The following is a 21509-nucleotide window of genomic DNA, read 5'->3' on the forward strand; positions in this document are numbered from 1 at the left end:
TGAGATGAACCCCAGGGCCCCGGCAGCTACGAAATCATTCAGGAATGTAGACTTATAAGTAAGCAATTAAAGCAGACTCTGGAGTCCTCTAAGGCATGTGGCAATCATACAGGGCAACAGGTGATATATTTTCCGTCATTCCTTCCCCTTGCCCCAGTTAGCCTCTCTTAAAATAGATAACATGTTCTATGCTACCAAGTATATATGTATCACCTCTTCTTTCCTCGTGTTTTAATGGACATAAGCAGAGGATAAACAATAGCAATAAATAAGAAATCATAACTGCTCACTATAATGGATCACTGAGTATATAATTTTGTAATGTAATTCCTATTCAGGCTCCTATGGACTTTAGAACCCCTACTTCTCTTGTCCTTTTTCCTTCAGGCTTCACGTTGACTATTTACTCTATTACTTTTTTTTCTCAGTCTTTCAATGTATTTCTCAGTGTGGTCATTATCAAAACTCTGCATCAGAGCCACTTGTGTACTTGTTCAAAATGTTCCTCGTCCTCATTCCCCACCTACTGCCAACTGAATTGGATCCTCTGGAAGAGAGACCTAGAAATATGCCTTTTGAACAAAATCTGTGTCCTCCCCAGGTCATTCTAATGTACGTGGAAGTTAGAAAACAGGTCTTCTGATATCACCTGCAACACAGTTATCTTTCCAGTTATGTCTTTTTGTGGCACTTTCTTCTTCTTTTGGTGTCAATTCCTCCATTTCTTTTGTTCCCCCTATTTATTTATTTAATTATTTATTTATTTATTTATTATTTATCTATTTATTTCATTTTTTCTCCAAATTCTTATTTGTTTGTTTGTTTTAAAAAGATTTTATTTATTCACTTGAGCGAGAGAGATAACAGGGAGCACAAGCAGGGGAGAGGCAGAAGGAGAAGTAGACTCCTTGCTGAGCCGGAAGCCTGATGTGGGCTTGATCCCAGGGCCCTAGGATCATGACCTGAGTGGAAAGCAGACACTTAACCACCTCAGCCCCCCAGGTGCCCCTCTCCAAATTTTTTTTAAATTCCAGTTAGTTAACATACAGTATAATATCAGTTTCAGGTGTAGAATTTAGTGATTCATCACTTATATACAATATTCAGTGCTCATCACAAGTGCACTCCTTAATACCCATCACCAATTTAACCCTTCCCCCCTTCCGATCTCCCTTCCAGTAATCCTCAGTTTGTTCTCTATAGTTAAGAGTCTGTTTTATGGTTTGCCTCTCTCTTTTTTGTTTTCACCCTATGTTCATCTGTTTTGTTTCTTAAATTCCACATATGAGTGAAATCATATGGTATTTGTCTTTCTCTGTCGGACTTATTTTGTTTAGCATAAGACTCTCTGGCTCTATCCACATCATTGCAAATGGCAAGAATTTATTCTTTTTTTATGAAGGGATGCTCAACATTTCTCATCATCAGGGAGATACAAATCAAAACTATAATGAGATAACATCTCATGCCAGTCAGAACGGCTAAAATGAACAACACAAGAAACAACAGGTGTTGGCGAAGATGTGGAGGGTGGGGAACACTTTTACACTGTTGGTGGGAATGCCAACTGGTGCGGCCACTCTGGAAAACAGTATGGCATTTCCTCAGAAAGTTAAAAATAGAACTACCCTACCATCCAGCAATTGCACTACTAGATATTTACCCAAAGGATATAAAAATATTGATTTGAAGGGATACATGCACCCCGATGTTATAGCAGCATTATCAACAGTAACCAAATCTTGGAAAGAGGTCAAATATCCATTGACTGATAAATGCATAAAGAAATGTGGTACATATATACTACGGAATATTACTCAGCCAATTTCTCCATTTTCTTTTTTTTTCCTTTTATTTATTTATTTATTTATTTATTTAAATAAACATATAATGTATTTTTATCCCCAGGGGTACAGGTCTGTGAATCGCCAGGTTTACACACTTCACAGCACTCACCATAGCACATAACCTCCCAATGTCCATAAACCCACCCCAGCAACCCTCAGTTTGTTTTGTGAGATTAAGAGTCACTTATGGTTTGTCTCCCTCCCAACCCCATCTTGTTTCATTTATTCATTTTTCAAGAGGATTTGTGAGCCAGTATGAAACAGTATTACTTCATTCTGCTCACCAAATCTTTATCTACCTTTAGACTTTATCAATATCAACTCTCTGATCCAACAGAAGGATCTGGATCTGTCCTTAGTCATTTAATACCATTTTAGAGAGGACCTCCAGTATTCCATGGCTAGTATCACACCATTGGGCAGATCATTCTTTAGCATCATGAAAGTCTAAATCATGTTGTGACAGTAAGTTGAACAAAACTGAAATAACAAAAACAAGCACAACAAAAACTCAATTCATATTTCCCAAGTTTCTCCTTTTCAAATCTATTTCTAAAATCTCCAGGTCATACAAGAGCTCTACATTCTGTCCTATGTCTCCTACCCACTCTGACTCTCTGACACTCTTTTCGTTCTCATACTATTTATACATGGGAAACACTTAGGATAATGTCACACACATGTGATCTGTATTCTACAAACTTAGATATTATCATTATTCATATTCTTTAAAACTACTCTTAAGTAATATTTTGGGCACCAGAGCATATCACAGATGAGCTGTGAAAGCCCTAAACCTATTTAATTGATTTATCAACATACTTACCCTATCTTCTGGAGCTTAGGGGACTTAGGCTTAACACCCTAGGCATCCTCAGTGCTCAGAGCTTTAATAGGATTCCCCTGACCTTGTTCCAATGTCTTAACTCAAACCCTGAGGGCCTCTTAAGAAAGAGGCCAAACATTGTATGTCCTTGAGAGTGTTTTCAGTCTAGTATGCTAACCTCCTTGAAGTCATGAAAACATATTTTTTCTTTGATTCATTTTATCTAAATGTCTTGGACAGTTCCATAAATGGGTTTGTTGATAATAACTGTGAACATGTTTTTCTTTTAAACTATCTCTCTGATGAGTGTTTGGTGGCTTTAGAAAGAGGAGTTTTTGCCTATTAGTGTGGGGTGTTAAAACCTGAAGGTTAAACAGATGAGGCTGACTTTGAATGACCTTACTGAAGCAACGTGTGTGAAAAGTCTTCTGTTTAAAAAAAAAGTTTTATATTTGATAGGTCCACAAAAAAGACTTTCACCTCCCAGGGCAAACTTTTAGAAGGACATAGTCTTACATTTCCATATTGTCAATCCCAAGTCCATAAAGTTTCCAGATGTTTCCAAAAGCAGAGATTTATATCTTGAGGTTGTTGGGTAGGTGTAGCAGAAGGGTCAGGTTTATCATATGACTGGGCAGTAAGTCTCTTTGGTATCTGACCTGACCAAAAGTAATTTTTGAAGAGGACCTTTCTTTGCCATGTTTTCAGTTTTTTCTCAAACTATCTTTAAAGATTGTACTTTGTAGGCAACAAAGTGGGCTGCTAGTGAGGAGACCCTAGACCTTGAGTGGACTTCTGGCAGAAAACCTCAGAAAAGGAACACAGTGAACCCTTGAACTGAAAGAATTGGTAGAAGAATTCAGAAAGTGACAAGGACTACTTGTACTCAGGAGACCTGTTCAAGTACAGTGATTAAGCCCCTGTGGACCTCACCTGTAAGCATAATAGAGAGTAGTTGATATTTACTCAATATGGTTTTAAAACATGAATCAGCGACTGAATGAGCAATTTTCTTTATATTAAATCCCTGACCAGGACATAGGGTTCTAGTCCCAAACCAGACCAGGAGAGAAGATTCTGGATCTGACAGTCAGCAGCCTCACAATATTCAGGGTCTTCAGATACCATCTTGAGTTTGAACAACAATTCCAGGAAGTAACCAGTAAATATTCCCCTGCCCCACCGAGCACACTAACCACACCAAGACAGTTTTGTGAGACATTTGACTACAACCCCAACTTCAGGCAGTCAGTGGAGAAGCCTGCAGCTGAGGCCCCAGATTCACCTGAATATGAGCTAAGATAGTAGGCAGGGCCATGTCTCGCTTCCCCCTTGAAAACATACCCAAGAGACAACTTGGTTAGGAGTGCTGCTGCTTCAGGTGGCCTGGTCCCAGGCTGAGCTGAAACTTCTCTTTAATGAGATGAAGAGACCACATTTTGAGGATGGGAGTCCTCTTCTGGCTGATGGGCCAGCATTCTCAGCACACTGTCCTTACTGCACAGCATTTATAGATTTGCCTTAGGCTGTTTGTGCTGGAAAAGAAAGACAAGTCTCAGTAGTGGATGAGAAAAGAGGCTTTATACCACCTCAAAGGTTCTAAGAGATAATATTCCCGAGGACAAGACAAAAGAAACGAGAGAGCTAGACCTATGGTCCTTGACTCCATTCTTAAAGTAGATTTCCTCCTCCCATGCCAACGAATAAAAATCAGCATTACATAGTCCAGTGGCAAAAAGTCACCTTTCTGAGGAGTTTGGGGCATTCAGGATACTTCTGCTATGTGTAATATCCCTACCTTTTTGGTCTATTATTCCAGGCTTACATGTCATGACTTTACTATTTAAGGTTCCAGTTGAAATGGAGAAAGCAGGAATGTAAATGGGCAAGGTAGATGAAGAGCAGGCAGCAGCTCTATGGTCCCCTGCGGCTTGGCAGGAGCTGGACCACAGAATGGAATGAGAAGTGCAGAATGGAGCTCTATCTTATACACATCAATTACTCTAATGAGGGAACCAGGAAGTAGACAGCTAGCCTGTGGGCTCTCAGAGGAACCAGGTCTGCTGTGAAGACATGTTTAAGGGATAACTATTGCTTTACCAGAGCTTCGACCAGAAATGGATGCTGAGGTGTCAGTGCAAAATGGACTGAACACAGAATAGCATCTGTGTGTCCACGGAATCTCTCGAGAACCCGTGGAGAGGTCAAAATGAAAGAGGGGATACTGGGAAGCTCATTTGAGAGCCGGGAGTGAAAAAAATTTGATTGCCACAGAAATTTTTTTTTTAAGATTTTATTTATTTATTTGACAGACAGAGATCACAAGTAGTCAAAGAGGCAGACAGAGAGAGAGGAAGGGAAGCAGGCTCCCTGCTGAGCAGAGAGCCCGATGTGGGGCTCAATCCCAGGACCCTGGGATCATGACCTGGGCCGAAGGCAGAGGTTTTAACCCACTGAGCCACCCAGTTGCCCCACCATAGAGATTTTTAAAAACAGCTATTACCCCTTTCAAGAATGACTAATAATTATTATATGAGGCAATGTTTGTGCACCAGGCCATAACAAGAGTTGAAGAAAGTGCCTGCTCAAAAGTCAAATGTCTAAAGTAAATACAGTTTTAGGAACAAAATGTATTTTATAAAGAAAATGTAAAGTATGTGGTGTATGTGTTTTTTTGAAAATGTTTATGCAACAAGCACTCATAGGCCTTTTTTCCTCACACTGGTTTGTCATATTTGACTATTTAAAATTCAAAAAGAAATAGGTATATTTTTGTGTGTACAGCTACCTAGAGTTGCATCCCTAAGTATTTTCCCCCATCCCCAACACACAAACACATGACTAATAGCAGAGTTATTGTTTTGTAAAAGTTTGATGGTTTTCACTTCTTGGAAGTTGGGTGTTAACCAGTTTGTTCATTGCCTTTCTGGGAAATGTGGTCCACCTGTTACAGTTGAAAATATTGTCACAGTGTCTCTTACATTGCTAAAAGGTTCAAGGGAGAAAATATATTTTATAACCTACAAAAGGTTAGGACCAGTTCTTAAATGCTTGCTTGGGGGTTCAAATTAAAACTTAGAACATCTCCACTGACCATGTTGTTTTAATTAAAATATATTGACATGAATGCCTATTTTGACCGTGAATAACCATACAAATATAGCTCATCAAAAGAGTATGTGGATTTCACATAAATGTTGTTACTATCACTATTTTGATTTTAAGTGGGAGATGCAGAAAATATGTGAAAATAAGATGTTATTTCTACTTTCAGCATTAATCCTTCTCAATATAGGTATTCTTTCTAGAAACCTATTAAGGACTCCTGTGTTTGTTTCTCCATCACCCTTCCCACTATTCCAAACTGACTCTTCCAGGACACTCTTTTCCTCTGAAAGTTGACCATTCATTCCTCCCCAGCTACTTTGTGGTAACTGCAGGAACTACGAGGCATTGGGATCCTGTCCTTTCTTTGACCCTGGGGTGGGCAACCTAGGCTCTGCTTTGGTGTGCTGAACTTGAATCCAAATAGAGTAGGAGAAAAACCCTCTCATGAAGGAGAAGCTGTGGGATGTAATTTTGAAAAGTATAGGCAGCCATAGTTTCTGCTATTAATGGAAAACTGCTCTATAGTGGAAAAGATTAAGATTGCCACTCCAAGAAGAGCAAAGACAGGACATGGAGGGATAGTCCTGTCAATATACAAGCTCCTTATTTCTCTGGATCACTGCCTATCCTGAGATTTGGTTAGTTCAACACTTTCTTGGCTTGCCTAAAGCAATGAATTCTCACTTGTCCTATGTGAGTATTGCTTGGGTTATTAGTCATTTAAATAAAGAGTCCTATTCAGAGGATTTGGCAAACTCCTGGGTGTGAATATGGAAAGAAGCCTTGGGGCAGATTATCTGAAGGAACAGTAAATAGAAACATCAGTCCATAGTCAGATATATCCATGGCATGAAGTATATAGATGGGTTATGTACCCTTGGCCACAACCCACATATAGTGGCATTACAATATGTTCCAAATTATTTGACCTTACACCCTCCTTTCTTAAGGTGGGATATAATTTACCCTTCATTTAAATATGGACCCAACATGGTGACTTGTTTCTAATAAGCAAAATATGGCAGAAGTGATGTTACATGACTTCTGAGACTAGGTCTTAAAATGGATAGTTTCCACCTAGCATTCTCTTTCATAGATCACTTCCTCTGGGAAAATGTAGATTCCATGTGATGTAGACATTCGACCAGTGTTAAGAGAGGCCCACATGGAGAGGGACTGAGGCATGCTGCTCACACCTGGTACCAACTTGCCAGCCACATAAAGGAGCCATCTTCAAAGTGCATCCTTCAGTCCCTGTTAAGGGACAGATAACTACAGCTCTGTTCAATATCTTGATCGCAACTTCATGGGAAACCCTGAGCCAGAAGCATCCAGATGTGCCATTTCTGAATTCCTGACGCACAGAAATAATTAAATGTTCATTGTTGTTTTAAGTCACTATAGATATGGAAATTTTGTTACATGGCAATAGATAACTAATACTATGTCTAAGATTGAAAAGAATTCTTCTAAAGAGGTTAGTAAATCAGCTTCAATAGTAAGCGATGACAGGAGATCCCAAAATATGTAACCTAGTCACAGAAATAAATGGAGGTCATGATTTAGAAGTTTGGTCTCCTTGAACTAGGGTTCCAGGTAGAAAACACAATTATAGATCACCTACTATAAAAAAATAAAAATAAAGTTTTTAAAAAGGTGGTTCAAATGCATAGTTTTAAGGTCAATCATATATATAGATTCAAATCTTGACTCCACTAGTTTCTGCTTGAAGTTACAATTTGTCCATATTTTTTCAGGTAGTTTCAGGCTTATAAAAATGTTACAAAAATTATCAACAGTTCCAGGGGATCCTTAACCTAGCTTCTCCAAATGTTAACATTTTAGCATTAAAAAGCTAAGAAACATAGCATAAGAACATAACATAGTAAAAATAAAGAAGAGCAAGAAAAAAGCATCCTGATATCAAATCCATGAATCATTTTTCTGATAAATGACTAAGCCCTCAATTTATATTCATAAAATGTAATGTATATTGTGTCAACCTATTCTGTTCCCTCTTTTTCTTTTCCTTGGTTCTACTTTTCCAGGGCATCTGGGTCCTTTTCTTCCTGCTGTGTCAAATTATTCTTTCCCAATGCAAATTAATGTATCCAAGCTTATTTCTCTCTTCAAAAGATTTAACCATGAGCAAAGAAGCCAGTGTGAAATTTCTCAATCTCAGTTTCTCAATATTTTAGCAAGCAAATTTCCAAAATGAGTGATTCTTGTCCACCACACCCACACCAAGAAATTTTGAGAAATTGATCATGAATTTCTCAGAAAAATAATCACTTAAGAAATGTGCAAAATATCACAAATTATCAATATATGTATGTTTTAAAGAAAACATTGTTTTGTCCTGTGACATAAAGGAATTTGTTTTCAGAGCTTGAACTTAACCAGTTAGAGCAGAAAAATGAATCAATGCAGCTAAATCCTGGGTAAGGCCAGCCATATATATGTACTGGGTTGTGCAGCTGCCTTTTCTGTCCTGAATGTCAGCTCCATAAAGACAGGAGCTATGCATGACTCAGTTCTGGGTCCTCTGTACCTAACACAGTGCCTGACATAGAAAGGATATGTTGACGGACCTCAATATGATAAAGAGGTTCCTCTAAATTTTACATTTTTTTCAGCAAATGATTCAAAAGTTGAATACACATTACCTAAGACATCAATCTCAAAAGGGGAAACATTCTCTATAAAAGGCCACACTGAATATTTGTAAGGAAATCTCAGCCATCAGGTACATGAGCAGATCTTCCTACCAATATGCCAGTGGGACCTGTTTGTGGCCCAGCTCATCCCCAGAAGCTCTTACCCTTCAGTGCTACCTGAAGGCCCTTTCTTGGAGCCCTGAGATGCAGTTCACCCCTTGCTAACTCATCTTCACATATGACCGCAGAGTAAGAACCTGGTATGCATCCCTGGAATTGCTGCCCTGAAGGCAAGTCAGTGGCTCACGCTCTCTCTCTCTCTCTCTCTCTCTACTTAAAACAGAACAAAACAAAAGTGAATACTAATTATTGAGTAGAAAGAAAAAGCAAACTATAGACCTAGTGACAGGACAGTCATGGTCCAAATTCAGATTTCCTAGCTTGTGACTGAGAAAGAGCTTCCTGCACTTCCAGGCGCCCATTCCTGCCTGTGCTGTTTCCTGGTAGGCTGGCAATGTATTGATGTGCCTTCCAGGGTTTTCTTCTTAGTGGGCATAGCACTAGGCAGTATCCACAAGGAATAATAATTCAATAAATAGTTGCTGAAATAGTAAATGAATGAACCATTTGGCTCCTTTTTTATCCATCTGGCTGGTGGAGGCCATAAAAACATTGTCAGAGTAAAGGAGTCAAGTAGAAGGAGGGCACTGGGGAGCAAATGTAGTTGGGAGATAGCAAAGAAGGAGACACGAGGCCAATCACTGACACTGTGAATGCAAAACCATCTCGGTGGGAGTCCGACTTTCCCCACATAGTAATTATGTGTCACATTGTGTACATCCTCTATAGCTTATTTCTCAAAACATATTTGTGGGAACATTTTTGCTTATGCTATTTTCATAAGACATGTTCTACATAAATGACCAAGCCAGAAGCAAAACCCACCGAAGTCCTGTTTTGTTTTTCTCTTTGCTAATATAGGCAAGACTTAGGATAACTAAACTACTTTTCCTACTTAGAATAGAAGGATTTTATAAATTCTTCAGCTAGCCTACCAGTAATTGGCTTTGACATCAGTGGAGTTAAAAGCCAGTAGAATGGTTCTATTTTGTATGTGTGTGGTTACTTCTTTCTTGGCACACACGAAGGATATTTTTGACTCTCTCTTTGCTGACATGAGCTATAGAGTCCAGTTAAGAAAACCCTCTGAGTGAAAACAAACAAAAACTCACCAGAACAAATTAGGGACAGGGGAACTTGGAAGCAGTGCAAGAGTTGTGAAACCATCAGAACATCAGGATTTAGGATGCTCCTTTAAAGTTCCCCCAAATTTCTGAGAACACTCCTTGGGAAGTGTTTTGTTTTCATGGGGAAGTTGTTCCGTGCCTGACAGACCAGGGAAGCGGGTTGCATGAAGGCTGGAAACTGTGAAAACATTTTCAGCAAAAGCCAATCTGGTAGCAAAAGTCTAAAAATTGTACTTTCACAGCACTGTCAGAATATGCAAAACTTTCTTGTCCTTATCTATTACATGAAATTAAAAAGGATTTAAGGCAATTGACGTTTCTCTTTCCTCCCAGAGAAAAAATCAATTTTGCAGAGTTCTGGTCTATCAATTATTACATGATTGTTTCAGATTATCTTTTCAGCTGCAATATGTGTCATATCAAAGCTTGCCTGATATAATTTTGTTCATTCATTAGCTAAGTCTTACCAAACTCTCATCGAAGAGGAGAGCCATGGCCAACTTAATAAAGGGGCAGATTTAATTTTTTTTTAATTGAGATATAGTTGACATGTAACACTGTTTGAGTTTTAGACATACAACATAATGGCTTGATAATTTTATATGCTTCAAAAATGACTACCACAATAAGTTTAGTTAACACCTGTCATCATGCATAGCAACCATGTTTTTGCATATTGAGAACTTTTAAAATCTACAGTCTTAATAACTTTCAAATATACAACAGAGTTTTGTTAACTACAGTCACCATGCTGTACATTATACCCCCAGATTTAAATATTTATCTGGTAACCATAAAGTAGAAACATAATGAATCCTATGCAATTCTCATTCCATCATTAATTTGTATCTGGAAGAACAAGCAGGATACATTTTCGTATATCAGATAATTTGGCTATTAGCCACTTAGCATATGTAATAGGACTTACAGAAGTTACAGAGTCATAAGGGGACACAGTCAGATATGGGAAAGCATATAGATCTCATGTTTCTGAATTAGCTGCATTTTTAGGCATGTGAGGTGAAACTTTGGAGGAAAAAGAATTTCAGCAATCAGTTTACATGAGGAGCAGGTTTCAACTAATCTAAGTAGTTAGTCCCAGCCAGGTTGGGCCAGACTGCCTTAGATTATCAAGTGCGGCTTTACTGGTGCAGAATTATTATCCCAAAGGGGATCTGCTGGAACAAGCCATTTCTGCTGTGGAACAGCATGACTTTTGGTGCTTTAATTTGCCTTCCTTCCTTTAGAAGGCAGATCTGCAGCCTACTGGGAAGGACACATGCTTTGTGGCCAGCCATGCCTGGATCTGAGTCCTGTTCTGACACACACAAGCCAGTGTGTGATTTGTGTTTTTCTCATAGACTCTGTGCCTCTGATTTCTGCTGGGTAAAATGAGCCTGGTGATGCTCACTTCGTGGAGTGGGAGGAGTTCAGATAGAGCATGTGCCACAGAGCCAGGGTTCAGTTCCTACCAGCTAATATTCATGCAGAAACATCACCGTTTCTCGTTAACCAGACTGAACCAACTGGCATCCTGGGTCAGAAATCCCGCAGCAACTGGCTAGCACTAATTACAGACTCTTTCAAAATGAGGACTATTAGTGTATAGTTAGGCAGTTACTGGCCACTAATTCTTTCCCACTTAAACATGTCGTAATTGTGGTCTGTTTAGAGCAGTGTTGAGAAACAAAAAGAACTTCAGAATTTGTGAAGAAGCTTTAGATTGCTTGATTTGTTTCAGGAAAGCATGCTATCTGAGTACCGTTCTAAGAAAAAACACAGGCACTTTTGGAAAGTGCCCTGAGTTTTGCAGAATCTCCACACTGTTTTCCATACTGGCTGCACCACCTTGAATTCCCACCAACAGTGTAAGAAGGTCTCCCTTTCTCCACATCCTCTCCAAAACTTGTTTCCTGTCCTGTTAATTTTGGCCATTCTAAGTGGTGTAAGGTGGTATCTCAATGTGGTTTTGATTTGAATCTCCCTGATGGCTAATGACAAACATTTTTTCATGTGTCTGTTAGCCATTTCTGTGACTTCTTTGGACAACTGTTTGCTCATGTCTTCTACCCATTTTTTGATGTGATTATCTATTTCTTGAGTGTTGAGTTAGAGGAGTTCTTTATAGATCTTGGATATCAGCCCTTTGTCTGTAGTGTCATTTGCGAATATCTTCTTCCATTCTGTGGGTTGCCTCTTTGTTTTGTTGACTGTTTCCTTTGCTGTGCAGAAGCTTTTGATTTTTTTTTTTTTAGAAGCTTTTGATCTTGATGAAGTCCTAAAAGTTCATTTTCGCTTTTGTTTCCTTTGCCTTTGGAGACATGTCTTGAAAGAAGTTGCTGTGGCCGATGTTGAAGAGGTTACTGCTTATGTTCTCCTCTAGGATTTTGATAGATTCCCGCCTCATGTTGAGGTCTTTCATCCCTTCTGAGTTTATCTTTGTGTATGGTGTAAGAGAATGGTCAAGTTTCATTCTTCTTTACATAGCTATCTAATTTTCCCAGCACCATTTATTAAAGAGACTTTTTTCCACTGGATATTTTTTCCTGCTTTGTCTAAGATTATTTGACCATAGAGTTGTGGGTCCGTATCTGGACTCTCTACTCTGTTCCACTGGTCTGTGTGTCTGTTTTTATGCCAGTACCATGCTGTCTTGGTGATCAAAGCTTTGTAGTAAAGCTTGAAATCAGGCAACATGATGGTCTCAGCTTTGTTTTTCTTTTTCAACATTTCCTTAGCGATTCAGGGTCTTTTCTGGTTCTATACAAATTTTAGGATTGTTTGTTCCAGCACTTTGAAGAATGCAGGTGGAATTTTGATCAGGATGACATTGAAAGTGTAGATTGCTCTAGGCAGTATAGATATTTTAACAGTATTTATTCTTCCGATTTATGAGCATGGAATGCTTTCCCATCTTTTGGTGTCTTTCAATTTCTTTCAAGAGTGTTCTGTAGTTCCTCGAGTACAGATCCTTTACCTCTTTGGTTAGGTTTATTCCCAGGTATCTTCTGGTTCTTGGTGCTATAGTAAATGGAATCGATTCTCTAATTTCCCTTTCTGTATTTTCATTGTTAATGTATAAGAAAGCAACTGATTTCTGTGCATTGATTTTGTATCCTTCCACATTACTTAATTGCTATATGAGTTTTAATAATTTGGGGGTGGAGTCTTGGGCTTTCCATCTAAAGTATCATGTCATCTGTGAAGAGAAAGAGTTTGACTTCTTCTTTGCCAATTTGAATACATTTTATTTCTTTTTGTTTTCTGATTGCTATTGCTAGGGCTTCTAGTACAATGTTGAACAACAGTGTCAAGGGTGGGAATCCTTAAAAATAGAGCTACCCTATGACCCTGCAAAAAACTAGGTATTTACCCCAAAGGTACAGATGTAGTGAAAATAATGGCCATCTGTACCCCAATATTCATAGCAGCAATTTCCACAATTGCCAAACTGTGGAAAGAGCCGAGATGTTCTTCAACAGATGAATGGATAAAGAAGATGTGGTCCATATATACAATGGAATATTACGCAGCCCTCAGAAATGATGAATACCCAGCTTTTGTATCATCATGGACAGGTCTGCAGGAGATTATGCTGAGTGAAATAAGTCAAGCAGAGAAAGTCAATTGTCATGTGGTTTCACTTACTTGTGGAGCATAAGGAATAATATGGAGGACATTAGGAGAAGGAAGGGAAACGTGAATTGGGGTAAATCAGAGGGAGAGATGAAAGATGAGAGACTGTGGATTCTGGGAAACAAACTGGGGGTTAGGAAAGGGAGGGAGGTGGGGGGATGGGTGAGCCTGATGGTGGGTATTAAGGAGGGCACATATTTCATGGAGCACTGAGTGTGGTGCATGAACAATGAATCTCAAAACAAGAAAAAAAATAAAATTAAATTAAGATGTTAAAAAAATAAAGTAATTACTATGAAAAAAATTTTCTACAGAAATACAATGTTAAATCAGAAATAATAATAATAATAAAGAAAGTGCCCTGAGTGCATTGAATAGGAAAATGGTAGAAGCATGGGAAAAAGTACCTTATTTTAAAATACTTTTGAATCATATTAAAAGCCACATGCTAAGTTTTGTGTTTGGTGGTTTTTGTTTGTTTGTTTGTTTTGTGTTTTATTTTGTTTTGGGCTTTTTTTAACCACTGAGTGACTGCCAGGGTTTGTCTTTTCCTTTGGTCCATGAGGCCCCAGCTTGTGCAGTTTTGGGAGTGAGGTGCACTGAGCTCCCATCTGTAGGATTCATTCTACCTCTTCAGAGGGATTTTTGGCTCTTAAAACAAACTTACATAGATAACAGATCAAATATTTTGTAATCTGAAGTAACTCAGTAGGAATTCAGGATGAACATAACACTCAAAGTCCCCATCTTCCCCTCACGCCATAAACATACTGAATTCATCCCATTCTAAGGTGACTTGATTATGACTTGGCATCCCCTTATGTTGCTGCTGCTGCAGCCAAGAGTATGTAATCCTCCCTGACTGGATCCATTTTCTCCACTCCCATTCATGCTCTACCTTCTGAACTTCCTGCTGCCCTCTTGAAATTGTCTCTGCCCAGCTAGAGTTGGGAGCTGCTTGCTCAGGGCTCATCCTAGACTTGAGAGATTGGACCATCCCACAGTCCCCGACAGGGGTCTACATTCTTCCAAGTGGATATTAAAGGAACAGCCCTCTGTAAGCCCCACCAGTGGTCCCACCATTACCAACTCTTGCCAGTGGAGCTAGGAAGCAGCAGAAATTGAACTGAGCTATGGGGTGGGAGCAGGAGTCATCCAAAGGAAAAATGATCCCTGCCTGGAAGTCACTAGTTACCATGATCAAAAGAACACTGGCCATTTGTAATCAAAGTCTGTGTTCCTTCTCTGAGAATTCATTTGTATTTTAAATGCTCTAAATCTCAAATTATCTGGGTTCCTTAAAGGTACAATGATCATATTCACTTAATTTCAGTGAATAGATAAATTTGTTTGCTTTATAATGGCACTTGGGTTTTCATTTGAAAAATTCAGAGGAAGAGCCCCTCTGTCTTTAGTCAACTTCCTAATTACACTAATTTTGCTTGATTGATATATTAGGCTCTGAGGGAAAGGGAAAACAGGCGCAGAGAGGCCACAATACAATCCCTTATTCTCAGCTCCAGACAGCACAGGAAATCCTCAATTAAATTGTACCACTTCCCTCAGCACTCAATAAAACATATGCATTATATTTAGTGCCTTTAAACTCATTTATAATAATGATTTTATGTGAAATGGTGCAGTGAATTCATTCATTCTAGACCTTCTTTTTATTATTATTGCAAAATAATGCATGCTTTTTGTGAAAAATCAAAAGCTGAGAGGAATAAATCATGAAAATGTAAAGTCTCCTTCTGTTTCCCTTAGGTTTTCATTAGAGAGCTTCCTGAAACAGTTTCTTTCAGTTTGGGGAGGTAGATAAGACGACATCTCCTCACTCACAGCCAGGAAACTAGGCATGTAATATTGTGCTGGGACTTTTTCTTGACACGATTAGGAAGCAAATACGATTTCTTGGGCCCAGGGAGGACACGGACACAGCCGTATAGCATCACAGAAAAGGGAGAAAGTCTGGCTATGGTTATGCTGTAGAATTTTTTCTTCTGATGCAAGGTCTGAGTGAGAACAATGTCTGCCTTGTGCATACCCTTTCAGGAAGGGTTGGCTGGACCCTGACAGTTAGTAGCTTGGCACATAGCTTTCTGTGTTGGTGGCCCAGTAAGGGTCCAGAATGGGTTTTCCTTCTACCTCTGCTCCCTGGCCTGGGCCGCCATGATGTTAAAAGAGGAAGAGCCCTTTGCTCTGGAACCCGCTATCCACAGTTGAGTAGCACAACCACCTAAAGGCCTGGAAGGATCACAGTTGTGGGGAGTACATTTATTTTGTGGTGAGCATTTGAAAAAAGCCATCTCCACCTCCAGGACCTGCTCAGCCTTCTGTGAAGGGACAGACCATCCCATCTAGTTCCAATATTCTCTACTCTGACCTAATCTATGTGTGTCATTCCTCTAGAACTGTGAATGTCCGTGACTCCCTGTGTGTCCTTGTGTACCCTACTGGGGGACACAGAGAGCAAAGCTTCCCATTCTGTCATCAACTAGCCTCTGGTTTGCAGGTTTAGCTGCCAGCAGCATTAAGTCTGTTCCCATCCAGGTAAAGAAAGGGGAACTTCCAGGGAGACTCAGGGCAAAAAAGAAGGAAAAAAGAGATCCAGGGTAAAAGTCTTTTCAGAAGTGCCATTTATTTAGATTGAATATTTTTTCTCTCAAAATGACAGACTGAGTTTTGGAAAGGCGGAATCCCTAACAAATATATCCCCTTCTTATATAGTCAAAATAACCCCAGAGATTATGTTCTAGGGAAACATCTTAATTCTGTGATTTTCCATATTTCCTTGGCTATACTCTATGATGAAACTGGAACAAACTGGCTTAACGGGACACCATTTTTCAATATTTTATAATTCTGGTGGTCTCTGACTGGAAACCAGTAAACTTCTAATTACCAAATAAAACTTTCAGATGTCTGGTAAACTTTTTTATCCATCTTCTGAAAAAACATATTAATTTTAATGACTTTTTAATATCAGAAGATTATTTGGCTCCAGAATTTCCTCAACCATATCTGTTGCACTTATGAAGATGTGTTAGCACTAAATCTAATTTGTACTAATGAGAGAAAATTATCACTAGTTTTATAGATTATACCTGTCTGATGACTTTTTAAGATATTTGAAGAACCTTGACCATATGGTTTCTTAGACACTGGGAATATTATATTATCCAGATCATTGACATTAGGTTTAATCAGCCCCAAGTAAAAGATAGTTGAAATTTAGCTTCTTGGACCCCGTTTATTTCCAAAGTATGTACATAGTGAGTGCTCAATAAATAATTGACAAATTGGTAGGGACCACTTACAGTACAAAGAGTTTTAAATACTTTTACAATCTGATTTGTTAAGGACTTAATCTTTATACTTTGCTTTTGCATTTACAGAGGAAATAGAGAAAAAGTTACATTGTTTGGAAAAAGTAGCATTTGAGTTTACATCCTATATCCTAGTCATGTGAATTTGGATATGGTTCATATTCTCTCTGGGACTCTATGTGCTTATCTGTAAAAGGCAGATAATGATACTTTCTCAGAGTCATTAATGGGATTGGCTAAGATCCCATATGAAGGCACCAGCACAGGACACGTTCAAAGTGTGTAGCAAATGCTATTCCCTTCCTTTCACCTTTATGTGGTCCAATTGACCTATCTTCTACAGTAGTTTACAAAAGAATTAGAAGAAATACCAAAGCAGTATGTTCTTCCTCTTAAGTGACAGTAGGAGGATAAGATAAATATATTTATTCACTCATGCATTCCGCAGCTCATCCATTCAACCTTTCAAGAAACACTCTCTGAGTACCTAAATCTGCCAGTCACGGGATTTACAAAGAAATATAAGACATGAATGACCCCCTCCTTCCAAGAACTCACCAGTTGTCCTCACTGTAGTTCATCTGTTTTCTGTGGAAAAGAGAAGTTGATCAAAGAGTTGGGGGAAATAAAAAGTCAAAAACAGAAAAATTTGTTTTTTTTTACATTCTTTAAAAACTGATTAGGGGTGCCTGGCTGGCTCAGGGGGTTAACTGTCTACCTTCAGCTCAGGTCGTGAAATCAGGGTCCTGGAATTGAGCCCCACCTCAGGCTCCCTGCTCAGCAGGGAGTCTGCTTCTCCTTCTCCCTCTGCCTCTCTCCACTGCTCCTGCTTTCTTGCCCATGTTCTCTCTCTTAAATAAACAAATAAAATCTTAAAAAAAAAAAAAACCTGGTGTAAAAATGAAGAATTTGTAAATAACGATCACCATCATCATCATCATTATTATAGGACAAATTATGCTGTATAGCATGTACCAGAGAAAAATGTGCTGTTAGCTTCTGTTTGTAGGAGTCCAAGCAAAGTGAAGTTAACCTTCGGTTTATAGAATGTACTCTGAAGTCTTCACTGAAATGAATGTTATTTTCCTGTTTGTCTCATCCTATTTTTCTGAATGTTTCTTTGACTTGTTCTTTTCTGAGTTGACGTAAAATTTCCAGGATATAATTAATTGATATCATCTGATTCATAAACTCTCCCTTTTGAAGAAATGTTCCCATCATTGTGGTCACTAGTATTGTGTTCCTTTACACTTACTTGGCGTGTCACTCTTGAAGCCCAGAGTGGTGGCTCCTTTATACATTTTTGCTATCTTTTCAGAATCTAAATTTCAGGTCAGGAACAAAGCCTGTTTCTTTCTCAGGCATAACTAATACTGACGACTACTGGACAAGAAATATTTGGACTTCTGTTTTTGCCTGATTTGGAAGGAAGGGGGAAGAGGTACTCATCAGAGTTGCCTCACATGTTGAAGAGGATGGGGTAAGCAAGAAAGGTTCCCAGAACTCTTTCTGCTCTCTCTACCATCCCTACAGTGTGGGAGAGTGCTTGATTCTGACAGCTGTCTGCAAGGAGGAATTTTAGCCATTCTCACCTGCAGTTATCTGTCACTGTGGGTAGCATGATTTTTGAATGTGGAGATAGTTTCTTTTTAGTGGGTAAAACCCTTCATATTTCAAACTTAGCTACAGGATTTAGTGAGAGAAAAGAAGAAAGTCTGATACAGTCCAGTAATTATTATTGTTGGTGTTAAACCCTGTCCTTGACCCTAGCACAATCCAAACTCACCTCTGAAGAACATTCAGTTACCAGCAGGTTGGCCTTCCTTTTTGGAAAGCCATTAGGGTCCTGCAAGGCTGTCCCAACTGTCCACACTCTGAAAGCAAGGAGCTGAGAAATAGCTTTTGCACCATGCTCAAGGTCACAACTGCCAGCAGCTCCGATGGTCTCTGGGGCACTCATCTTTTTGTCATATTCAACTTTAGTCTCTTGGGTACCTATGCTCCAGCAGCAACTTGTCCTGCCATGGGGTCTTTGAACAAGGTCCATCATATCTGGCTTCTCACTTAATGGTCTGAGATCTACTTTCCCTTCTTACACTCAGAACAAGCAAATGGCCAGGATGAAAATGTATCAGAAATTAGCTTCAGTGTATCTGCTGCTCTTAAGCAGGTTTAGGCATTAAAATAGAACATACAAACCAACAAACAAATAAGCAAAGCATTAGGTAAGACAGTTATTCTCTCTCTCTCTCTCTCCTTTTTTTTTTTTTTTTTTTTTTTTTTAGTATTAGGATCTTTTTCTTTTTGTTAATGGATACTACAATATGGAAAGATTTCATCTGCAAAGAAGACTGCATGTTACATTAAGTTTGACTTCCTACTCAGGCTTCTCTTCATATCACATAAATATGTCTGCTTTTATTATAGTAATAAGCATGTTTTCTTTTTTATTATTTAAGGACACGAGTAACAATCTACCAGAGCTGTAAGAAGCACAAGGTGGCAAATAGGGATTTGCTACCTAAGTTCATGATATTCCAACCAAAAATGAAGAGTTTTGACAATGTTTTTGGACTGTGAAGTCTTAGCATTTCAATTTACCTTTTTAATGTGTAAAAATTGCTCCAGGATTCCCACGCCTCTGCAATTACTGTTCTTACTGAGCCCCTGGTTTCTGAACTCCTCAAGTTGGGGATCCCTGGTTAGAGTTTGTCAAAATAGACTTAGGCTTTGACCTCCCCATTTCCTGTGGTTAGCTGCAGTTTCTGTAGGTTGATGTTCATGGAGCAGCCAAAAAGATACAAACATGATGTCCTGTCCTCCTAACAGAAGGTTTTTCTACTGCATAAAGTGTGCTAGGATTCTTACCATACATAGCCAAGGACAGAAAATGTAAGAGAGAGAGGGTTGGGAAGAGAAGGACCCGAGCTGAAAGAACAAGCAAAATTCAGTTCCCCCTATAGATTTTTTCACTCTAAGTGCCATTCACAGAAATTTGGTATCCATGGAGACGAGTGCAGGGCATGCTAAGGTTACATATTCTCTGCAGATACAAAAGGCTAGCTATCCAATCTGATGCTACGTTTAGGAGTACCAGAGGGAAAGCATTTGAGAAAACTGTTGAATAATTAATTGAGCACCTACCATGTGCAAGGAATATGATTTGCACAATGAAGATACAAAATGTACAACAAATGATTATAAATATGGTATCAATTATTTCCATGTATGAGTCTTGGCAATCTTTAGCATTTTGGCTTTTCATAAATCCATAATATTACCTATGAAAATATGAGAAAATGTTCCTGCCATAAACCTACTTTTCACCTGCTGCTTTGGGAGAAAACAAAATATTATCAAATTTAAGCAGAAATTTCCCTGAAACTTATTTTATAATGGAATGATAAACAAGGAAGCAAGGATTCCCACAAATTGAAGAAGAAGATCATAAAAGTTCGCATTGCAGACTGGTGACCAGAAATCAAGCAAAGCTGGGAGAGAAAAGGAGATAATTGAAAGAAGCCAGTGTTTGATAGCATGACAATTTAATCAGGGTGAATGAGCTGTCACTGCAAGAATGTGTTCAGAGGAAGAGAGAGTGAGGAGCAGTCTGGAAACAAGAATCCATTCAGGGAAGTTAATATAGGTTATGACCAGGAATGGGAAGTTCATGGAACTTTCTGTGAAAGTCAGGGGAGAAGCACCCTTTGGGATAATAGGAATTCACTGGGCTACAGCTCTGCCCGAACTCAAGGGTAAATCATAGAGAGGCCAGCTAGAAAGAACTCTGTTTTCTTAACTCTCAGTGGAATTGGGCAAGAGAGTTCCGGCATAGCCTTGGAGAATAAGTCTGTGTGTCTACAGAATGAGGAAAATGAAAGAAAAGCTTAACATTATTCGAATTGCACTCAGGGAGTGACATATATGGATCAATTTCATAGCCTCTTAAGAAACTAGAAAGTTTCCGGCCCCTGCTGCTTATTTATTGTTCAGTCTATGTGTGAGATACGGTTGTCTCATTCATCTCTAGCAAAGTGGTAGAAGGTGGTAGAGGCAGTATTGATTCGAGATCATGCAGCATAGGAAAAGTGGGGTTGTCTTGTGCCGTGGCAACAAGCAGGCATGGAAGATAGTAGGGAGAAAAAAAAAATTGACCACGCTAGAGAAAAATGCATTCATACTTCCAATCTCTTGCTGAAATGTGTCCCTAGCTTTTTTTTTTTTTTAAACCTAAGAACAAAGAATATTTTCCTGTTGGCAAACGTCTACCTCAATAAATAAGTGAAGGTGCCCTACAAGGCATTTAAAATGCTGTATGCCTATGTCTCCATGTTCACACACTAACCATTTGAAATAGTTTTCATGTTACAAAATTGATTTTATATGTGACTGAAATTTGACTGAATTTGACTGAAACATTTTTTATCTTAAATTTTATATAAGACATCAGTTTAAACCAACCTAGCAGATTCATACTGTACCAGGCATCTCCACTTGCCCCTCTCTTGAGATAAATGTCCAAAGTTGTCACACTGTGATACACATCTGAAGAGGAAAGTCATTACACACCTCTGAGGTCTTTTGCAGGGGGATTCTGTAGTATATGTGGTAAAGGCTTAGCCAAATCTACATGGATCCAATAACTGTAAAAGTTGGCCATCTCCCCAGCCACGAAGCTGCCAGATACGTACAATTGTTCTAATTTCTTGTTTTGTAAGATCGGTTAAAGCCATTTAATGACAGTGGGATAAGATACCTGAGATCAATAAATCAGCCTCTCCTTTCATAAATAAAATCATAAAAGGATTTGTTTCTTAGGGAATACCTGGTTTGCTAGCATTAAGAAGCACCTCCTCATT

This window comes from Lontra canadensis, unplaced genomic scaffold (assembly GCF_010015895.1).
Source record: "Lontra canadensis isolate GAN:19392208 unplaced genomic scaffold, GSC_riverotter_1.0 scaffold156, whole genome shotgun sequence".
NCBI lineage: Eukaryota > Metazoa > Chordata > Mammalia > Carnivora > Mustelidae > Lontra > Lontra canadensis.